Here is a 23,105-nt window from a genome sequence, read left to right as displayed (position 1 = left end):
ATAGAGGAAGAAGCACTTTCACAGAAGCGCAGTGCTGCTTACACCTCAAGGGGACTGTGGAAAATGCAGAGAGAAACTAAAGCCTTGGGTTTTGAAAGCAGTATGTGAATGGCTTGGAGGCTGTATGCCCAAGCTGAAATGCTTTCAAAAGGGTTTCATTACCAGAAGGCATCTCACATTTTCTACACACCAGTCTCAAACCCAGACACCCCAAACCTCCAGACCTTGACCACTGTTGCCCCAAAGAGCAGTCCCACAAAATGGCACGACTCAGGCACAGGCAACTCAAGCCAAGCTGAGCAGCCATCAGCAGGTGGAAATACTGGGCCAGAGGGTCCCTCGTGGCAATCTCTGTGAAGGTCAGTGGTCATGTCACTCCACCACCTCGAACAAACACCCAGATACTGCAAGGCATGGTGCCTGCCATGTTGAAGTTGAGTGAGACAAAGGCTTAGACTAACTTGCTCCCATCCTGGGGCCAGGGGCCAGGCCCTGCCTGGATGTCCTTCTCCTGCACCCCTTATGGCAGGCAGGGCTGTGGAGCGGCCAGAAGAGCCAGGAGCAGAGGTGCCTTGGATTTGCCCATGGCCTCCCATGGTTAGCATGATGCAGTCGTGACAAGCTGGGAATGGCAGCCACCAGGGTGCTGCTCTGCTGCCTGGGGGCCCAGGGATTCAACCATTTCTTCCTCTTTAGGAAGAGTAATGGTAATGCCTCTGGAAAGTCAAGTACAGGGCTTGCCCAAAGACATTAAGTAGTTAAGCAGGACACATGATATGCCCCTCGTTTCCCCTCCTTTTGCCTCAGTAGGCAGCAAACGTAGGTTAGCTGACACATGAGGTCTGGTTGCATCATGTGTCTTCAGTGAATTCCTTTCAACACAGATGAGTTACACAAGTTCAAAGACAAACAAATGAGTACGTAGCACAGTGTATTCTTCCAAAGTATGAGATCCTACTGCTGACTTGCTGCTCTCTGGTGAATACTTATAAAACACCAGATGTGTTCCTCATGAAGTATTAGATAATCAGCCATGGTCCTTTCAATGGCAACAGACAGTACCTTCTGTATTGCAGCCATCCTGCCGTAGATTAGCAATAATATTTCATTGAACATAACACACCAAACGTCCCATTCTTGCTCTAACACTTAACTGCAGCCACAGATAAAACAGTTATTCATGGTAGCAAGAGTAACTATTACAGTTATCTGTACATAGTATTTCTCCTGTGGCATCCTTGGGGGTCCCAATAACAGACCAGAACCTCCCTCTGCTAGCTGCCGTACAAAAACAAAGCTAAATACTGAAATTTGTTCCTTGAGAAGAAAAACACTGTGTTCAGATTTGATGTAGTACAGTTACAGAAACTCGATTTTGACAGGACCATTTGCATCTACAGCCATCCAGTCATTCAATCTGGCAAAATGAACTGGCTTAGGAGGACGACATAAAACAACATCTAAATTCAGTGAGGGAGAAAGATGGGAGAAGGAGAAGACAGCTGATTACAACCAGCTGAAAAGGGGCAACACTAAGAAGCAATTTGTGTTTGTGGGGAAGTGTGACTGGGGAAATGCGGTGAAATTTTATGATCCCATTTTTCCAGTTTTCATCTCTCCTCTCTGTTCCTATGAGCCTCCTGTAACAATAATTTTGTAAGTCCCTTGACAGTCAATGCTGCACTATCATTACAGCTAGAAAGGTTTTTTTTTCCTCTCTCTGAGTATCTAATATAAACCTTCTTTGCTGAAGTTAGGCCAATTTCTTCTTGCCTTTCCCCCTCTGGACCTGTAGAATTGATTGTTGTCCTATTTATAACACCCATAGACATGTCTGAAGACTATCATATTTCCCACCACTGCTCCTGCCATGTTCCCTTTTCCAGACTAAACAAAACCTATCCTCACAGCCTTTACTTACAGGCCATGTTTTCTAAGCCTCCTGTCATTCCTGTTGCTCCAGTAATGACTCTTTCCCCTTTGTCTACATCTCTTACAGTGCAGTGCATCCAACAGGGAGGTATGTTAGGGATCAGACTTCCAAAGAAATGAGAATATTCCCTACTGTAAGAAATACAGCAACTTCAATACCACCAGTTGAGTAGTAGGAGTCATTCTGTACTGTCAGAGATGGATTAGGTCAGACTACATATATTGTTTCTACCTGGTGTTTCTTCTGGAGTGGAGGTAGATGGAAGAGGCAGCAGCAGTGACTGGCTGTTTCATCCATTCATGCTTTCACAAATAAGTCAGTAATAAGACATCTCTTTCCCTATCTCTAGAAAGCAGTCAGTGCCAAATCTGACTGTCAAATGCTGTGGTCTGATGCTGATGAAATAGAGCCATGACAACATGAGATGAGATCACACACACACACACACACACACACACACCATGAAGTAAGGGTATATCACATAACAGCATGTTTACCCTGAGCAAAAGACCATGGTGGAGAGGCCCGTCAAGTTAGCATTTGCTGTGCTGGCTCTGGAACAGAGGCAGTACTGTTATGTCACACACTTTTGTGTCAAAACAAAACAAAACAAAACAAAACAAAACACAGTTCTGTCATGCCACCTCGCAGGTCCTTGTGCAGTTTTTCAGCCACATCTAGTGTAAGCCTTGTTTGGCTTATGTTTGTCTGCAGATGATGGGTTTGGAGGATTCGAATCAGAAGTCTTCTTGCAGAATAGAGGCCCTGTGGCATGCTTATCAGCTGATTCCTTCAAAATCACTTATGTTTTTTTTCTGTGGGTTTCCATGGGATCTGAGCTGGGTTCTTTGTCATCCTGTCTCATGCAGTGGTGGAACCCAAATGAAGAAATAGCCTATTTCCCTCCCTCACTTTCTCCTTCTAAAAAACCATAGGGAGGCACCCAGCTCCGCCCCTTCTGCTGTGAGAGTTCACTGGCCTCCTTGCTGTGGCAATCTATCAGCCTGGGCTTTCTAGAGTGAAACCTGAGAATCCTTCACAGAATAAGGTGAAAAAATGTGGGAAATTTAAAAAAAAAGTTTTTCCTCTAAAATAAGTCCTAGAGGAAAGTTTGAGCCTACAGTTTGTTTATCATTTTATTTTATTCAACCTTTACCATTGGAAATAAGGAAAGGGAAAGCTAGGATTGTCTGAAATAGGCTCAGGTCCAAACTGTGCTGCCGAGAAAAGGAAAAATAGCCAGAGTAGTTGCACACACAAACAGACGGCTGATTCTGCCAATTTTTTGCAGGATCCCATCGCTCCCCACCCTCGACACCTCAATTACTGCCTCACCCATTTCAGGGATCATGCTGTGCTGCTTCTCCAGTACTCCCATGGACTCACAGCCTGATTCTCTGTTCCCCTGTTTCTTTAATCATTTACATCAATAAATACTGAGTAGAAAACTATCAGGTCAGGAGCCAGAGTTTCAGCTAATGGAAATCAGATAAGCACCGTCAATTTTAATGAGGTTGTGCTGAGGCTCTCCCTTACAGTACACTATCTCAGGGGACAAGATACAGGGAACAGGGCCCTGAGATTCTTCTCTAGTCCTGCCTCAGTTTACCTAGTCACGTACCAGCAGTTTCCTGAATGTCTCTTCATCTTATCTCTTAGCCCCCTTTTTCTCACTGACTCTCCTCTGCACCTCCTGCCATCTCCAACAGCATCTGTAGGAGGCCTTCTACCTCACCACATATAAGACTCCTTCTCAATACATCCTCTTGTGTGTGTGTGTGTGTGTGTGGCAGGGGGGTACTTCAGCTTCTCTCCCTGCTTTGATCTCACGCTGTGGGAGAATTTCAGACCTATCATTTGCAGGAAAACAGTCTTTCCTGTAGAAGACTAGTAGGCATCCTGTTGTGGCCCAGCTTCCATTACTGAACTATATTCCTTGTAAGATACAAAAATAGGGGAAAAAAAAGAAATTAGGACTTAAGTAATAACAATACCACAAGATAGGTAAGTTTATCTTTCTGAGAACTTTGGTTGTAAGCATTTACAGATGGGAAATATGGACATCCCTCAGCATGTTCTTTTTTCCAGTGCATTTTACTCAGCAGCTTGAAATATTATAGCAGGAAGATGATTGTAGGATTTCAGGGATCACTTCAAAGCCTTGAACTGTAGGATATCATCTAGTATTTGACCTACACAGAAATTGAAAGCCTTGGGAAGAACACCACCCTGGGATTTTAAGATCTTGTAAAATCAAAACCTGCATGTGCACTATGCATTATTTCTAAATTGCACATGGTAGTTCAGGTCCTAACAGGAATTATGACCCCAGCTGATACCATTCACAAGCAACAGCAACAACAAGTTGAAGTTCTTACACACACCATGTTCACTGATCAAATGAAAGACTAGGTTACAATTGAGGTTAATGAGTTGACATATGTCAGGCCTTTCACTGAGGTTTGAGCTAAAATACAGTAATTAACAGGTCAGGCAGTCTAAAGCATACACAGTTATGGCAGCTCAGCTGGTCTGAGATAATTAGGTAAATGGAGATAATCTGACCACCTGTCAGAGCCAGGAGGTGCCTCAGTCTTGCTCCGCAGGCATGTATCCTAAGACTGAACTGAACTGCTTATGTGAGCCAGTGCTCTGCTCCTGCCAACAGCCATTCTTGTTTATTCCATATCTGTCTGTCTGTCTGTCTGTCTGTCTTGGCATCCTGTGTTATAGCGTCTAAAAGCCAGGAAGACGCAAGCAGTTGGATGGATCAACTTATTTTGTTCAGGTGCCCAAATAGCCAGTGGGTGGGTAATGGCTTTTGGTCAGCCATGCCAAGGCAGCATTGAAAAGGAAGGCTTAAGGATAAAGTACTGAAATTCAATTGCCCAGTCTCCAATTACAACAAATTTAAGCAAATCAAAATCCTAAAGAGCAATTTCCTTGGGCACTGGGGAAGTTCAGATCACATTGGAAGTTCAAGATTCATGTTGAGACTCATCCTAGGTGATACCACTTGATGTTGTAGGATAAACATCTGTCAGGAAATAGATCATATCCTATAGGAACAGAAGCAGGAAACCAAGCTTTGTTCATGAAATGCTAAAAATGTATTTTTAATGACAGAGGCCCAGGGCAATTTCCCCTAATTAGTTTACAGGAGTATATCAGAAAGGCTCTGGCAGGCTGTACTGTGCTCATAAATCTGCAAGACCGTAAAATGTTCCAGGGTCCCTTCAAAGGGACTGGACCAGAGGCAAAAATAGCAGGATGCCCTTCATGTGTAATCCCAGACTCTGTATACCAGAAGGTATCAGGAATCTTAATGAGGAGTCCACTCTCTGGAGATTTTTAGCTCTAATCTACACCAAAGAGAAGAGGGGAAATCAATAAATAAATAAAAGTGCTCACATTGTGGGACTGAGCCAAAATGGACTTCCACAGCCTTTAATGTTCCCTCACCACTGACCAGCCATAACCTTGTAGACAAAAGAAGTCAACATATTCACCATTAGAAATAAGGCCAAGTTCCCAGGCAAATTTAAATGCATCACCACTGCTGTCATCTGCACTTTCTCCAAGAGAATCACTCCAGTGCAGGCTTCATGGTTCAGGCCTGTAACAGGTAATGTGGAAGGGAGTATATATTTCCTGCCAGGATGTGAGACAGTCAGAGCTGGTGCTAACAATATGCTCAAGATTCAGAAAAAGAGACCTACTTCAGTGAGGTAGTCTAACCCTAAATCTGGCTCACAGCACTTGAAAATTGTTTGAACGGGAAAGAGAAAGGCAGCTGCCTGTATCCCAGAAGGAAGAGGTTGGTTTCACCTCCAGTAAGGTACTGTGTAGGACCATGGTAGAGGGACTGAGGTTACTCCTAGTCAGTGGGATACTACAGTTTTTGCTTTTTGACAACATTTCCACAAAGGTGCAAACATCTGTACAGTGAGTTTAAAACTAAAGAACTCCATTCATTTCTCTCAATCATTTTTTATGAACCCTGGAGGTGTTGTGCAGAGACCTCAGGTGCTGAATACCACTGCTCCTCTGATAAGTACCACAGCACTAATGGAAAAGTTTCATCTTTTTTTTTTCCCCCCCCTAGGGAAGAAGGGAATACCAGTCATTGCCATTGCTGGCTGTTCTTACATCTCGCCCTCCCCCCACCCCCTCTGCTTGCCTCCCAGAAAGCCATGAAAACATTTCCTTATTCTCTGCTTGTGGTTTCTTCAGACTGAAGATAAAATCTGAGCAAATCAACACTGAGGAAGTGAACAAACAGAAACCATGATTCCAAGAGAGAAAGTAGTATTTATAACCTCCTTAAAACTTGTATCTGAGGAGCTTAAAGCATTTCACACAGCCCTGATATATGGTAAGTGCTATTCCCCTTCTCAAGTAGGCATCACAAAGCAGGAGTCACTAAGCCAGAAAGTGAAAAGCAATTTCTGACACCCAGATCTGTGTTTTAAACCAGAGATGGATTATTATGGGAAGAGTCTTGCAGTGCCCCAGTCTGCATGTTAACGCTGAAATAATTAAGTGTTCCAAAACAGGGACACTTCTATGATAAATCGTATTTCCAAACTTTTTAACAACTAGTCTCCTTAAATTAGCTTTTACATAGTACTCAGTGTTAATAGCGTAAAGTGGTGTTTGAACTTCCAGATAGAGTGATTTATTTTATTCTGAAATATGAATCAAAACACAGTGGTATTCTGTTCATCTGCTGGCATCATTCACTCATTTTTGGTCACAAAACCAAATGTTTTTGCTTTCTGGTTGATGTGAATTAGCAAAATCCCTGTGCCTTTTGGGATTACAGTGAGATACACAGAAATCAGAATAGCTTAAATGTATTCAATGAAATTTAAGGATAAAGAGACTTATTCAGATCTTCTCTTGAAATAAACATAGCAAAGCTTGCACTTTAGACAGGACCTTTTAGAACATATAGCAGTACATACGATTTTGGCTCCATCCTGAAGTGTTTATTCAGGAAAAGTAATACAGCTTGTGTGTTGGACCACAAAAGAGAGTCATACTTACAGTATGACCTCTTATTCCTGCAGAAGTTTTGTTTCTGGTAGCTTGTCCTTGTTCTGTCATGAAGAGACCTTAAGAGCATCCCACTGATTCAGTAAAGCAAAAAAGCTTCAGAAGACAATCTTTACCAGGTTAGACATCTACCTCTTTCTTCCTCCATTTCTGCCTTCCATAAAATGAAAATGCTTCCACTTTGTAAAGATCTTGTAAAGTTACAGGAGAAAAAACAGACTGAAATGCTGTGAATCATCATCCAGATCACCTACAATTATATGGACTCAATGATGCCAAGATCAGATGCCCAAGGCAATGCCTGCTGAAGCCAGTAAAAGGATTTGTCTTACAATCTAAGCTGGAAAAACTAATTGTCCAATATTTTACACTTATGCCAGTTGTAGACAACTAAACAAACACTAGAGCTTCATATTTGATTCTCATTATATTCAGAGTGGCAGGGCCCAGCTGGGAAAGGCAATCAGCTAATGTCTCACCAGCTGGCAACAATCAAGAACTAAGAGCATGGAGTGAGTGAGTGCTTTACTTCAGACACTTGAATGAAGTAATGTTTTACAGTGCTAATGTAAATACAATTCAATGGAGAGGATGCTGGCAGGAAGCCACAGTAAGGATATAAATTCATGGTGCTGGAAGACCAACTTGGCTTGGCCTGCTGAAGTAGTTCACAAAGCAATCCAACATCTCGTATAAATAAACTTTTTACCCAGGTATCAAACCAAGAGAAAGGCTGGATTTTCTATCAGATGACATGATTTAGCAGATGGTCCCATTTTCTCCACAATACTTTGATGTCCTGAAAAAGAACAAGTGAAATGAAAGAGGTTCTCAGATATGTCTGAGTCATTTCAACTTGCCAATTCAGTTGAACAGTGCACAAAGCAAACAAGAAACTACTCTCTTCTTACTCCTTCTCACTTTCATCACTCAGGATGTTAATTTTTACTGTCCCAAATTAGGAGATCTGCGCTGTGCATCTGTATCTTCAGTGGCTCCTATAAAGACAGATCTGTTCTTCTTGGATAGCTTATTCACATTTCTGTAGCCTTCCAATTTGCCTCTCGCAAGCGCTTTATAAACACTAATTCTCATGAATGCTTGGGAGTCCCTCTAGTGCCTAATTCAATTGACACAAGAAGAGCACTGGAGGTGGCTGATGTCTTTAGGCCTTTGTACTCACTGGTATCTCCAAACAGTCTCACGAAGGTGGTCTGACCCCGGTGGAAACACCACAAAGAGGTTTCACTTTTTTGCTTTCAGATAATCAAGGAGCTATGTCCTTCCATTGCCAGTAATGGATTATGCCATCAATTCAATGTTGTTTCCATGCTGGTCCTCAGTTTACCTCACAGCTCATATGCCAGTTCATCCTGCCAGCTGCAAGAGGTATAATGCTATCATCTCTTGCAGGCTTTCCATTTTCATCTTCAATACCTTTATGGGAGTCTGTGGGACTGCTGAAACATAGAATTATTGACCGTGCATTTCTAATTATGACTTCACCTCACTTTTCCATCACCCTATCTCCTATACTATGTCCTCACATGTTACTATAGTGCTGGCAGGGCCCATGGCAATTGTCTTTCCTTCTCTTGGATTCTGATGTCATAGTTCAGTCACCTCCATAACCAGCACTGCCCTGCTAAACAATACTCATCCGCCTCACCTCCAGATAGCAACGTTTCTTGTCCTGGGGGTTTTGTCTACACGCATTCTCAGTTATATCGTTCAGAAGGGGCTTACTGTGCATCATCAACACCAGGTCCCATTTCGCCTTTCTAAGGTTAGGCTCATGAGAGCTTCTGGAATCCTTCTGTATGTGGCTGGATGTGGGATACAACTGGGATGCTGGTGGTGATAAGTCTAACAGTGGTGTCGACGGCAGTGGGATGGCTGGTAGCCACACTCTGCAGAGTGTGTACAAGGACAGTGTCTGTCTGTTACCATCATGCTGCAGAGAACCACCTCTTCAACAGCAGTTAAGTTCACACTCCAGGCATGTAAAGCTGCTTTTTAACATAGGTTCCTAAGCTTGGATGGAGCTCACCCTTTCTTAGACAAAGGATAATCCAAACCCTAGACCACATTCCCAGGGAACCTGGCTTCCTTAGCTTCAGTGTCAGGCTGTTTTTCTTTCCTTTAGGAGTATCTGTACTATCAGACCTAAAAGCAGCTGCATTCTTAGGCAGTCTCTCTGTTCTGCTTCCTTCAGCTTGAACCTGTGGGCTTGCTGGGCACACGTACCTATTACTGTCTCTCCCCTGGACAGTTCCACTCATGGTGATATTTCAAGGCATTTTTGTTAGGGTTATCTTCATTCTCTCAGCAGTCTTCCAAACAAGCTGGAAACACATGTTCCTCAAGCCATCCTACCTTTAATTAGAGAATCACTACGTCTGAAGAGCTTTTTTGGCTCCCAGGACTCCATAGTATAACTAAAAAATTCCTTCTTCCAGTTCTGGCTTTGGGAAGGAAAATAAATTCTCTCTCCTTTCTCAAATCATCTGAGGCCACAGAGCTCCCTAGACATTGCCACCACCTGTCCCAGTGCTTTATGCACACCCCAACATCCTCTGGGGGAATGTGTTCCCCAACACAGCTGTCTGGACAATCTTCAAAAACCAAGGTATTTCACAGGAAAATATTATGAGGTGCTGATGGTAGAGAGGACACCCGCAATGCAATATGTCTATAGGATGACTTCTGGGATGTTCGAGCTCAAGAGGAATGCTGTGGTGCAGGGTCTCCACTCACATTCAGAATTCAAACATTCCAATACACAGCCCTTGTCCTCATTCCGGACTCTAACTGTACTCCTGACCTATGTACTCCCCCTAAGCATTAGTGCAGACTCCAAGGAGTGATAAGCACTTTTACCACTAATGTGATCCCACATCCCCATTAAAATTTTTGAGAGCCTGTATTTTACTCAAGAAGTAAGACTGGTTTTTATGCAAGAAAGTTTCAGGAATTACTAGCAAGTTTGGATACCTAATTAGAGATGCCACCACAAAGGGCCTGGCTTTCTGAAAAGTACTAGGTTCTCAGTCTTACCAGTCGAGCATTTTGGGCAACTATAAACCAAGTCTGCCAAAATTGCTAGTCTCCGTTTTCAGACTTGGTTTTAAATAACGTTTCCTGTACAGTACATGAATGAAGAAAACATATCCAAGGCTTTCCTGCAGTTTGCAGACCTAGTCCAAACAAACATGAGCTCTTTCTGAAGTAATTTGGTTAGGCCATCTCTCCAGTGTGCTCCTTCACCTCTTATTCATCAGAGTAAGAGCCTCAAATTTGCCAGCAGCTGGGACTCAAACTCCTGACTTGGAGGTTCAGGCTTCTCACATCTGGAACTGTCATTGCCATCTCAGACATGTCAGTAGGGAGGTTACAATGGGTGCTGCAGGGGGCAATTTAAGATGTGGCAATTTAAGAAGTGGAACCAAAATGGGCAAGAGAAGTAATTCAGTGTCTTGTCATGTCCAAACACACACACAAAAAAGCTGTTTACATTTAGATCTCCTGAAACAATGGCGCTATTTACTTTTGTGATTTAAAATCAAGATAATGGACATTTTCTAAAAACCACAAAGGCAGAAGCAGCGATACAGTCACTCACAAGTAAGTTTAAACTCCAATCTCTTGCTCCAGGGAGGGAGAGGGAGAGGGAGATGTGCATCAGATCCCATGGAAAAACAGGAGAAGAGCAGATAAATTCAGGAACAATGGCATGTGTGTGGAGAGAGTTAGAACAGTAGTTGGTATAGAGCTATTTTTAAACCCAGAGGAAGTGAAAAACCTTTCCAGCCATGGCCAAGCTAAAGGGGAAGGTACTGAGAAGGCAAGGCTTAGTGGCAGATTATAATTTGTATACTCTGTCCTGCCATGAACTGCCAGTCCATGAGCCAGAGTTTCTATGCTGTGGCAGTCAAGGTCATACTCTCTCGATCCGCTTTGCTTGGGTGAGCCTAGAAGTAGCTGGCTAGCTTTGAAGCTGGGCTTCTGCCTTCCTAATGTGATTTTGGATCTTATTCTTTTTGTTTTTCATTTTTTATGCACAGCTGCCTGACAGGCTTGCAAACCTCTAAAAACTTTCCCCTACACCAGCACTGAAGGGTCATTGCTATCCATCCAACACACTCAGAAAACAGGAGCAGGATATTTTGGGACTGATCTTTGCTGTATATTCAAGAGACAAGCCCACAGCCAACGCTGTAGCATTCTACTGGGGTGGAAGGACTGCATGACTGGGAATCCTATATTTTGTGGCTAAGAACAGGAAAGAAAGAAATACACAGATGAGGTGATGAGAGGCCCACTTCTAGCAGCAGCAACAACAACAAAAAACATTTTAAAAAATGAATCATACATTCCAGGGTTCAAAATACACAGTGTCCTAAGACTGGCTGCTTTTAACAGGACATTGTGAGTATTCATATGCCATGCACTTTACAATTAAAAAGACAGAACTTGTGTCATATCCTAAGGCTTCCTTAGGAAGCCTTTCGAGGTAATACACAAGAATGCAGGCATATCCAAGTATTCATGTAGTTTTTTTTCCTCCTTCTACATAGTTCACTGTTTTATTAACTAGAAGGACTGGTAAGAGATAAACTCACTTTCAAGTGCAAAAGGTCTGAGTCTGTGTCCTGTGCAGACAGAAAGGGAAGGGAAGCTGAGATTCCTGACATCTGTTCTCAATAGAAAGAGTCACAGATCAGCCGACTGAAATTTCCTGCACCTTTGTTTCCATATTTGTGAACTGTGGCTAAAACAAAGACTGTCGTGAGGCATAAGCTGTATTTCAAAAGTGCCTTCAATCTACTGATAGCAGAGGCCTGGATGTTGGTAAATGTCATCTTTCAGTTCTAGGATCTGAAACAGGAAATAATAGAAATAGATAACATGATCCCCTAAGATAGGCTACAGTGTATGAAATGGAAAAAAAATAGCATTGCCACAGCAGCCTCTTTGTGAATGGCAAGACAGGAACTCAGGCTTATATTTATACATGTCTGTATAGATCCACATATAAACACTGGTCTGAGATGGGTCAGTGAATGTACTAAACGAAGGCACCATGGTATTGTTCTGCGTTGTCCCATGGATTCCAGTAAAAACACTTAGCAATGCCTAGTCACATCTATTTCTGACTTGCTAGATAGTGTTATTCAACTTGCTTCTGGGAATAATAGAAACGGAACTTATCTTTCGCAGAAATGGAACTAGAGAGATTTTATGACTAAAATGGACTTGCTACATGAACAGGACTTCACCTAGCTACCCCTGCATCACACTTTCATCATTTCTGTTTGAATGAGAGGCTGCCTTCTAGAGTACTTAGATGAGCAGTGGAGAATTCCCCTGGTCTGAATGTGTTTATTTTTTCCCACATACATGGAGTGAAAAGTTTTTATGTACTATTTTTTCTCCTATAAATGAGTTCAGCCTCTGCTGGGTACCACTGAGAGAAGAGCATATCCCTTAACTGCGCAGTTCTCCAGTTGTAGAATCAGCTATTGAGGGGGATTAGGAAAGAAATGTCTGTTTCAGATTAAGAGATCATTCCAAAGGTTTCTGTTTGTGCAAAAAACACAACACCAAATGTTTGCACTACAAAAGGGCCAGAACCCTTCAAAAGGGATGAGATGGGAAGAACACAGTAGATGAAAAGTAACTTCTTGCAATGACCTGCCCAAGGATAGCAAATGGAGAACTGGAGAAAGAGCAGTCATTAGAAAGGGTGGGAATTAAGTTACAAGCTTGCAGCAGGATATTAAGGGCTTTACCATTTTTCAGAAATATTACATTTTTCAAACATCAGGGGGTCTTTTTTGTTTTTTTTTTAAGTAGAACTCTAGATAAAAAAGTGTCAGTTCCAAAGTAAAAAATCCAGCACTAATTCAACACTTTCCAAAATATGAGAGCAAAAAAGAGTCTGGGCAAAACTGATTTGTGCCTTTCTGGACAGCTAAGGATCATAGAAGGGGGTTATTGGCTTTTCTCTGACTATCTATCACTCTTTTCCCCTTTCATTCCTTAGTGATTTATAAAACTTGGCAGCTTACTATGCAGCAGGCTCATCAAATGGTGAACTCATCAGTAACTTTCTAGCAAGACTTTAATAGGCCTCTGAATAAGGAAAAGATATTTTAATTTTACTCTAAAGGAAAAGCACCAATATAATTTACACACTATGTTTACTTGAAGGCTATTTTTCATGAAACATATTTTACTGACCTTAAAAGCAGATGGACTTTTGTATCTTGTGAGGCCTTGCACTGGGACCTAATGCTGGGGTAGGACTGTGAATGATAACCAAACTTCAACACTGCCTGGGAACAGGTTGCTGCTTCAGTGTACATTTTCCTTTGTCATTTAGAATAAATAAATAGCTCAGATCTATGGAGCAAATGCTCCTCTTGCATCTGCTGCCCTAACTGTCAATGTTGTTAAATGAAAACATTTTTTTTTGTTGCAAAACCATTGACTGTTCAGTTCAATGCAATAAAATAGATACAAGCAAGACTTTGAATGTGTGAGGCATCCATACATATCACTAGATGGCATTGCAAAACAGTTACAGTATAGTTTAGTGGCCATCACAGAGCTGCTGTGGTGAAGGTCAGGTGATAAACTGTTGTGTTATTGGATAACAAACTGGACAGCCTGTTTATATAGTCATGTTCACTAAAACAGGCTTGGGTACCAATTCCTATCTCTTTTAAGCTTGTTTAACTCATATGTGAATAGACTTTAATTTCATAGAAGGCACAGTAGAAAGTCTGCAAGGTCAGAAGAGGATTGTTGAGGGCTAAACGGGATCATCAACAGATTTCCCCTTCCCTTTGTTCCTAGAGAGAGGCTTGCAAGAGCAGTCTCTGAAAAGTGATAGACTCTAGAAAGGACAGATTCAACACATAAAAATCCCCAATTTTCTTTCTGCACAAAGACCCCCTACCTATCGCTCTTGCAAGTCTAAAGAGACTCTCATTCATACCAAGTGGAAATCAGGGACAGTGACAAAGTTAGGGCTCTGTTTAGCCTAGAGAAGAGAAGGCTGAGAGGAGATCTTATCAACGTGTACAAGTATCTGAAGGGAGGGTGTCGAGAGGATGGGGCCAGACTCTTTTCAGTGGTGCCGAGCGACAGGACGCGAGGCAACGGGCAAAAACTGAAACACAGACACTTCCATCTGAACATGAGGAAAAACTTCTTCACTGTGAGGGTGACAGAGCACTGGAACAGGTTTCCCAGAGAGGTTGTGGAGTCTCCTTCTCTGGAGATATTCAAAACVCGCCTGGATGCAATCCTGTGCAATGTGCTCTAGGTGACGCTGCTTGAGCAGGGGGGTTGGACTAGATGATCTCCAGAGGTCCCTTCCAACCTCAGTGATTCTGTGATTCTGTGATTCTGTGATTCTTTCTATACTGAATATGGCCCTGACTTGGCAAATGTCAGGCACATCTCTAACTTCAAACAGAGACTGGTTCACTGATTTCCCATGAAGTCTGTGGTGTAGCTGAGCCTCACAGCGAGTTTCTAACAATGATACTGGAAGGTGCTATGTCTATTAATATTTGAGATTAGCTCATTGGACTTTGGACTTTAATAGCTGGAAAAAAAGGTAGTAGTTTGCTTGGCACATCACTGAGAGCTCTGAGAATCAAGCCAGTATGCCTTCTCCCCATTTACCCAGAACAGCACTTTCAGCTGAGTTTAGCACCAGATGACACTTGTGCTACCACTTTTCTTCCAGGTCTGCCTTCAGTTACAGCTGTGTAGCTCCACTGGCAACATTAGAACTGGCAGATATGAAAAGGGAGGGCAATTCAGCTGTGTCTTTACAGTTTAGTTAACAAATCTGTTGATGATGTGTGAGTCAAAACAGACTCCAACTCCCTCTCCCAGAGCTGTTCCTGTTCTGTTTGGCCAGCAAGAACAGAATGCAAGACTTATTTTTGTCACTAGAATCAGGAGACTTCTCTCTAATACCCAGGGGAACTGGAACTCATGACTCAGAAGGGCCCATGTTTTCTTAGAGTAGAATTGCACCTGAAGCTCAAGTGGAGACTCCCTATTTTTCTTCTTTCTGCAAAGAACATGCATATCCAATACTCTCAAGGACTGGAATGCCAGAATCACTTGAAACGGACAGAAAAGGCCTATATAGTCGTCTAGTACTTACTCGCCTGCCAAGAAGATATTCTCCAGTGCCCAGCCCAGATTTAAGTGACTCAGGCACCATGAGTTTTTGCCATCTCCACTGGGAAGTTACTTGCAAAGTTTTAACACATCTCACCACTTGGCCTCAGAATCCTTCCCTAGACTTGCCTTTATCCAGTGATCCCATCACCCCTAGCCTTCCCTGCAAAAATACTCCTACCCTCTGATTCTTCATATCACAGCTTGCTTTGGCTTGTCATTTGCTCAAGCTTAACATATCTACTTCTTTCATTCTTTCTTCATAAGTCAGTCTCAGTCTCTCAATCACTTGTGTTGTTCTTCTCGAAGAGAATTAAATCTCTCTCTCTATAAATAGTTCTGGCTGGTGTTCCAGTCTGCTGCTGATCTTTCCATTACCAAAATTTCTTGTCATTTTATAGCCCACCGTCTGCTGTGCATGATGGCATGCAGATGTTAGTCATGCAGATGTTAGTCATACAGATGTTAGACATTTTTGGCTACCAGTACGGCAATAAAGAAATACTTCGCTAACACGAAACTTGAGATCTTGCCTTAAATGAACTAAGCAATGAAGGGTTAGCTCTGTATTGGGTTCCCTTTGCTTCTTTATGTTGATGAACAAAATCACATTTTGCCACTTACATTTGCAAAAAAAAAAGTTCATTCTTCTCCTTCAGATTGTTCATTGAAAAAATTCCTAAATCCTCCCCTTTGCTAAGACACCCCCACACCACTGCCAATGAATTAACTGACATAAATTTTGCCACTGGTGTGCTACCGCAATGGCGTAGCATTTCAGCCTCCACTGTTTCATTGTTCCTTGAGCTCTTGCATCCATCGGTCTGTATCTACCTACTATCTTCAAAAGAGATTATAATCTCCCTGAAGAAGATCTCTTCTTGTTATTCCAGATTTCAACTGCAGGTTACAATAGCATCCTGGCCATAGCCAGGCTTCTAATAGCCCCCATAGGTGAAATAATAAAACTCTACCCCTTTAATGAATTCTTAGGGGTTAGCAAGAATGAGGTTATATCAGAGGTAAGAGTGTATTTCCAAAGTTGAGATTAAGGACAAATACTCTTGGAGTGTTGGTCACAGTTTTAGCATCAGACAGCTATCAACAACAGATATTTCTAGAGAGTTTTCAAGAGAGATGGGGGATGTGAGTGAAAATGTGAAACTAGTATATTTCAGCAGGTAGTTTTTGATGATTTGCAAAATACTGTTAGTCCATAATAAGTTTGGGTTGCTTTGTCTGTTTTTTTTTTTCTCTGAGAGAGATGGCAATTATAATGCTAGCAATGCAAATGAAAAACAGAGAATAGAGTCTGTGGGAAAGGAGCTAAATGGACTTGGCTAAATGATGCCTGCTATATTTTGATTCTCCCAATGTTGACACACATAAGTAAAGCAGCACTAATGGCTCTGGTAATTTGTGTGTTAAAAATTCCGCTGCTGCTGGAAAAATCCCAAGTCACCTCCCCTCAGTGGAAGCAGAAGCTTGCTATAGTAATTATGGAAAAAATAACAACATCCAGACATGAAAACTTGGACCAATTATTTCACCTGGGATCTCTTTCACAATATATTTGCTTTCTCATTTCTTTCTCTCTCCTTTTTAATTTTTGGAAGGCTGTGATTTTCCTTAAATTTTCAGCTTAATTGCATCCAATAAATACAAGCAAATTCCAAGAGACTTCACTGAAGACAGGAATTTTGCCATTAATTTCAAGGCAGCTGGGTTCATCTCTCAAGATGAACATGTGTGGGTTTACATACAAGGCTGCTTTAACATGAAGATAAGAAAGCAAAACCAGCATTACAAGTGTCAGTCTTTACTGTGTATTTCTCTGAAGAAATCTATTATACAGATTTCCCTGTCCTTTGTTTTGCTCATTTTAGAGATCATGAATTGTCAGGGAGTCTTTAGCACTAATATATCTCTTTAAGGTGAGGTGATGGGGAAGTAAATGCACTTCTTTTGGTCTTCCAGGTCTGCTTCCTGCTTAGTAGCATAGGCCTCCTGCCACTGTTTCTCTTTGGACTCAGCCCATTCATTGCAATGAAATATTGACAATATCGCATTGGTTTATCATATATATTTAAACAGAAGCTGTCTGGACTGGGAAGTCACTCTCTAGTCCCACAGAATGTATGTACAGAAGTACCAAACTCAACAGTAAGAACTTAGAGCACTATGGTAATATTAGTCCTTCTAGTACACGGGAATAAATAAAGAGCTGCATAGACAGCCCTGCAAGAAGGATCTGCATGAGAAGGGCAGCCACAGTTTGGCTCTGAAGGCTTAGCAATAGGAATATACATGGCCTCTGTATATTTTAAGGGAATCAGATCCAAAAAATAAACCTTGAAATGTTCTCTAATATATAGCCTATCAGATGTGTCATTTCAGATGTGAGCCTCTACAAGGTATAATCCAAGAACAGCAGCAATATATTAATAAAACACGCTTCAACCACATTTTTTCTGCCAGATAGTACTTTTGCACTGTAGCCCAAAACATATAATGAACTCCAGATCTCACTAGTTGCTGGAATGTCCTTTGTCAATAAATGTGAAAAATGTTTCTCACCCTGCAGCGTGAAACTGATCTGTGGAATTTATGTGCATAAGTTCTTCCACCCCTAAAAAGTATATTATATCCTGAATGAAAATACTGACACTGATTGTGCATGGCAGAGACCACTCCTTACCTCTGCTGTACAGCCTAATCCCTTCTGCACCAACTTTTGTTTATGTGAATTTATTACTGGGGAAGTAGACTACCTCGGCAACCTTAAAAACAAAGCTTTTTCCTCATTGTTTGATTCTGGTTTTGTTTCTGTTATTTTCTGTTATTCTGTTTTCTGTTACTGTTTGATTAAAAATCAACACAAGTAGCACCAAACAGGAAAGAGAAGGGTATGTACACCTCCTCAATGTGAGACACCATACCAGGGACCAGGATGCTTTGTATTCTTCGTTCTTTCTGCTAGGGAAACCAAGTTAGGATTCAGCCGTGTCATTGGTTTTTGCCTGGTGGAAACCTATCTGCATGATACCAGTTTAGGTTCAATTCTGACCTAAGCTGAGTTTGGGTCAATGACCTAAAAAGAAAAAAAACACAGTTCCCAAACACTTTGGGCCAATGTCAAGCCTCAAGATTTCTTTCACCATTTTGCACCCTCATTATACTTTTAGCTGAAAGCACCAGAATAGTCAGCATTGTTCTATTGCCAGCTGCTGACCATTTGCCATAATCTCATGAATTATGGTTTGAGAACTAGTTGCCTACATTGTTCTGCACATATTCATGCTTCCAGAAGAAGTGCAGGAAGTTCACTGGATTTATGTTCCTTTAGACTGGTGGAATGATGAGATTAAGAAAATTAACCATTCATCCCCTCTCCCAGATGAGCAGATTCTGCTTCTACGTAGTCACAGAAAGAAAATAAAATTCTGTAAGGGAACAGGCAGAACTGTATTCACCAGCCAAACAGCATATTCAGGAGGCTGGCACAGGCTGGCCCAAAACAAATGAAACCATTTTAAAGGAGGCTATGGCTCCTCATCTCTCCCTAAATGATTCCACAGCTTTTGACTCCATTTTCTACATGCTCAAGTTTAAGCAGATACTTGCCCATTTCTTCTCTGTTTCCCAGGATGTTTCTCCAAGCCTTTCGCCTTTCCTCTTCAAAAGGCCTTTCTTTTCCTCCTGCGTGGCTGGATGTAGAGGGAAGGTAGTAGACCCTGCAAGGTGAAAACATGTGTAATGTTACTGGTGCTGGGTGCTAGTCCAAGGAAAGAAACGAAGAGCACTGGGCTTCCAGCTACTGGTACTCCTTTCTCCCATTTTTATAACCCCATCTACAGGCCCCTGGGCTGTTGCAGCACTTGCTCACTTGGAAGTTGGAGCGCCCACTGTGCTGGATGCACCTCTCCTCTGTCACCCAGAAAGGAGAGAGTCCAAAAGCGTCTGACAGAGAAAATCTAGCTCAGTCCAAAGGAGAGGAGGGAGAGCCATGGGCTGTCACTGAGGTAGACACCAGAGTGCCTGATTTTCCTCATTCACACAATGGAAAGGGAAAAGAGTAACTCCACTGGAGAGAAAATACTATAATGCTCCTGTTAGCAAATCAGGACAGAAAAGGGTCATGAATGTCTGCAAGTGAGCATAAACAGCTTGACAGAAAGAGTGGTACATTATCTGCACGTGATAATATTTCCAGCAGCCACACTCATTTTCAGGTTCAGGCTTGAACTGTCGTTCAATCTGACCTGAAGCAAAGGGACAGAAACATTAAATTCTCTTTTTGTTTCAGTCCCTTGCCTTGCTTTGCCTTGCCTTCTCTTCTCTTCCCTTGACAGAGTCATGAGAGCACTAAAACAAGGTAAAGCAAAGGATTTGAATCTTTTCCACTGACTAGTGCTAAATGCTAGGATGAGAATGCGTGCAGTCCTATAACCAGTAATTTTTTATATTCATCTGCAAAGCATTCTGACACATACTGGAGAGTAATCACTGAGCACTGCCCTGCTTTGGGAGGCTCTTCTATTGGTGAACTGTAGAACAGTGGTTTTTAAACACTATCCTCCTCCACTCCTACTCTCTCAATTTTGTAATCCAAAAAGCTTTTAAAAAAACCAAACAAATTATGGATTTAAATTATAAGGTAAAAGAAAAAGGGTTGTAATCCAGAGTATTTTAGGGTAGATAATAAGACCCACAAATATGTAAGAAACAACCTCCTCTGAATCAGTGGGCTCTGTTTTCCAGCAGAATCTCATTGAAGTTCTTCTACCAGCACAGAGGAGAGCCAAATCTTTCCCGGTAAGAGAATGAGCTGATTGTATTGCAAGGTAATTTCTACTTGATCTGCTTCTGAAGTGTGCAAAGCCATAAGTGATTGCATTTGGATGAAACATTCATCAAAGGGATCAGACCTGGGAGCTCAACATTAAGAATTCAAGTCCTTGTATTTGTGCTAAGAGAGAAGTTGCATAAGCAGCTAGCACCAGCTTCCACCCTGCTCAAATCTGTTTTGTACCACAGAGAGGGTGGCAAGGGCCAGGAGAGAATTTCCCCTCTACTCAGAAGGGCTCTACATAGGCAGGTGGTTCCCCAGACAAAAGAAGGGAGAAGGAAAAAGAAAGCAAGCTGGAGAAAGGAGGTGGCATGGATCAATGTCTGGACCTATGCTGGCATAAAGCCTTCCTGTGCAGAGGTGCAAAAGTGAGATGAGAAATCAGGCCCTTGCAGCTGGTGAGTTTATTGCCATGGCTGAATTTATTTAGCCATGCAGGTGTGTGATTTGAGGGGGGTAACCAACTGCATTTCATGGGACAATCTTGAATGAAAGATGCCAATAGTACAATTCCCTGTGGGGCTAGAATAGAGGGAAGGTGGCTCCACTCATTGATAATTGGAGCTAATGAAGTCTCTTTTTCCTAATCTCCTGAGAAAGAAGGGGCTGACTTTTCCTGTGATTGACTGAATGCTACACATCAGCAGCTATATCATTGAGAAATCATTTGCGGCACACCGCACTAGCCTTATCAGTCCCACCAACTTGTGACAACATAACATTATTTGCAAGGCCAGCAGATGGCAATCTTTGTATTCATTTGCTGTCATGTATAGCACTTTATCTTAGTGTACGTAACACCAATTGCATCAGTCAGTTTGGGGCAGAACTTGTGTCAGTCCTGGCCAAAAGATATTTTGTTCTTCCTGGCTGGTATTTCCATTCCAGATGTCAACCAGATGTAGAACAAGAAATGTGTCTATGTGGGAGCTTTCCTCTCACCACGAAGCCCTGTAAACTGGACAAGGAGAGGTGCTAAACTCAGGGTCAGCTAGCGCACAGGCCAATAATAACACCTGGACATCAGAGTTTCAGTGTATCTCAAATAAAGCCTAGATCTTTGGGGCTGTAACCCTATCAGTACCTATGGGTAGGTTAGCCCCAGATTGTAACATTTATTTTTAAAAGCTGTAATATTTATTTTTAAAGTCTGAAGTGTCACATTGCACCATCAGTTCCTATTCAATATTCCTGGGGGCTCCACAGAAAAAAAAAAAGTATATTTAAAAAGTGAAGACTCCAAAGGGGCCACTCCATTTATCAAAAGATCCTTTCTATTTTAGGAGCTTGATCTGACCAACCAGGCACTGCTCTTTTTATTATGGGTCACTGCTTTTGCAAGCCTCCCTGTACTGACTCCTTTTCCTGCTTACATACAAGGGGGCTGCAGCACAGTTCCCCTGTTTACACTATTAGTTGTTATTTCCCCAGCTGCCGACTGGGTTATGACCCCAGTCAGGTCACTAATAATAGCCTCCTCCCATCTTAGGAAAGCAAGGAGCCCACAGAGTTCAAGAAACCTGTCCCTTCTTTAAGCATCAACAATGTCTGGCTTCATGGGATTCAGACTCTGGCTCTCTGTACTCTAATAACCCACCACTGGCATCAGCAGGGGATCCTACACCTGCTTATCTGGCTTCCAGCTCCCCAGCCCTGTACAAGGCAGCTGGTGCTAGTTTCCCAAGCCCCTTGCCTCTTCTCACCTTCCTTGCAAGCAATTTCTGCCCAGCTCTCTGGACAATTGCCTAGAAGCCTGTTGCAAAATAAAGCTCCTCTAGCTCACTCCTCTGACTGTCTCCTCATGTCTGCTACCTTCTATCTCCAGGCTTTGTAGGACTGAGACTGAGGTGGTAGTCGACTTCCCTGTTAGTTCCTTAGCAGCTGAAATAGTGCAGCTACATGCACACCCCTTGTGACACTTGATATATATTTATTTAATTCTAATATCTAAAGCAGAATATAGAAAGACTCACAGTATTGTCATTCTTAAACAGATAAAATTTTCCCTTTGTGGACATAGCATTAACTTTCAGTTCCTTATTAAAGCCATTCTGAAGGCTACAGGGTTTGTACAGTTGCATTCCACCTTTCTAGCATTGCTTGTGTCATTTCAATGGGATAAGGAATTCATTTCTATAAACCTCTGGAGAACTGCACTGGTCAGGCTCTCAAATTTTTTGCTCTCAATTTGTTTTGCTCTCAAATTTCTATATAGATATGTCCATGGACATCTCAGTCCATCCTTTTGCCATGACTTCCAGTCCAGATAAGCAGATCTCCTAGAAGACTGAATTGAAAACAGCAATAGAAAACCACCACATTCTTAGGGAAATTATCCCACTGTTTAATTGCCGTCACTATTAAAAAAATTGCAAGCTACTTCAGATCTGAAGTTGCCAAGAATTAATTCCTAATCACTGGACATCCTTCTGCCTTCCTCTGATGGATTTAAAAGCTATTTGCTTTCCTAAGTCTCTTTCCTGTGTAGGCATGAGAAGATCATGACCAAGGTGTGGCCATGCCTGCCCCAAAGTTATCTTCAACCCTTTCCCACCTTCACCTTAATAGGATCATTTCCAGACATCAGGTCACTTTTTGAACCTTTTCCAATCCTTTCTGAAAAGCTTGATGTGCATGGCAGTAACAGCCAAACCAATACTATATATGGCTTCCTAACTTCTCTTTGATATGTGAAGAGACTTTCTCCTTGCTGCAATATCATGCCAGAAGCCCATTTCCAGTGGCTTATCTACTTCGACTTTGATGTCCTTTACAGAATACCTACCTTCTAGGACATTTTTCTTTATCTTATGTTTCCCACATTTTTTGCTTCTTGCTGTATGACCTTGCATTGGCCCTTTAAAACATACATTCATTTTACCAGGAGTCCTATGCTGGCTTGCATAAATGATATACTTCTGAAGAAATTCTGATGACAAGCATTTCAGCAGTCATTTCAGTCACCAGTCATTTTATTCTTCATCTCTGATATAGATACTAAAAAGCATTAGCCTTGGAAATAATACCTGTGGCACCATCTCTTATTGTGTGGTAGTT

Source organism: Apteryx rowi, unplaced genomic scaffold, assembly GCF_003343035.1.
Source record: "Apteryx rowi isolate R43461 unplaced genomic scaffold, aptRow1 scaffold_413, whole genome shotgun sequence".
NCBI lineage: Eukaryota > Metazoa > Chordata > Aves > Apterygiformes > Apterygidae > Apteryx > Apteryx rowi.
This window is presented reverse-complemented; position numbering follows the sequence as displayed.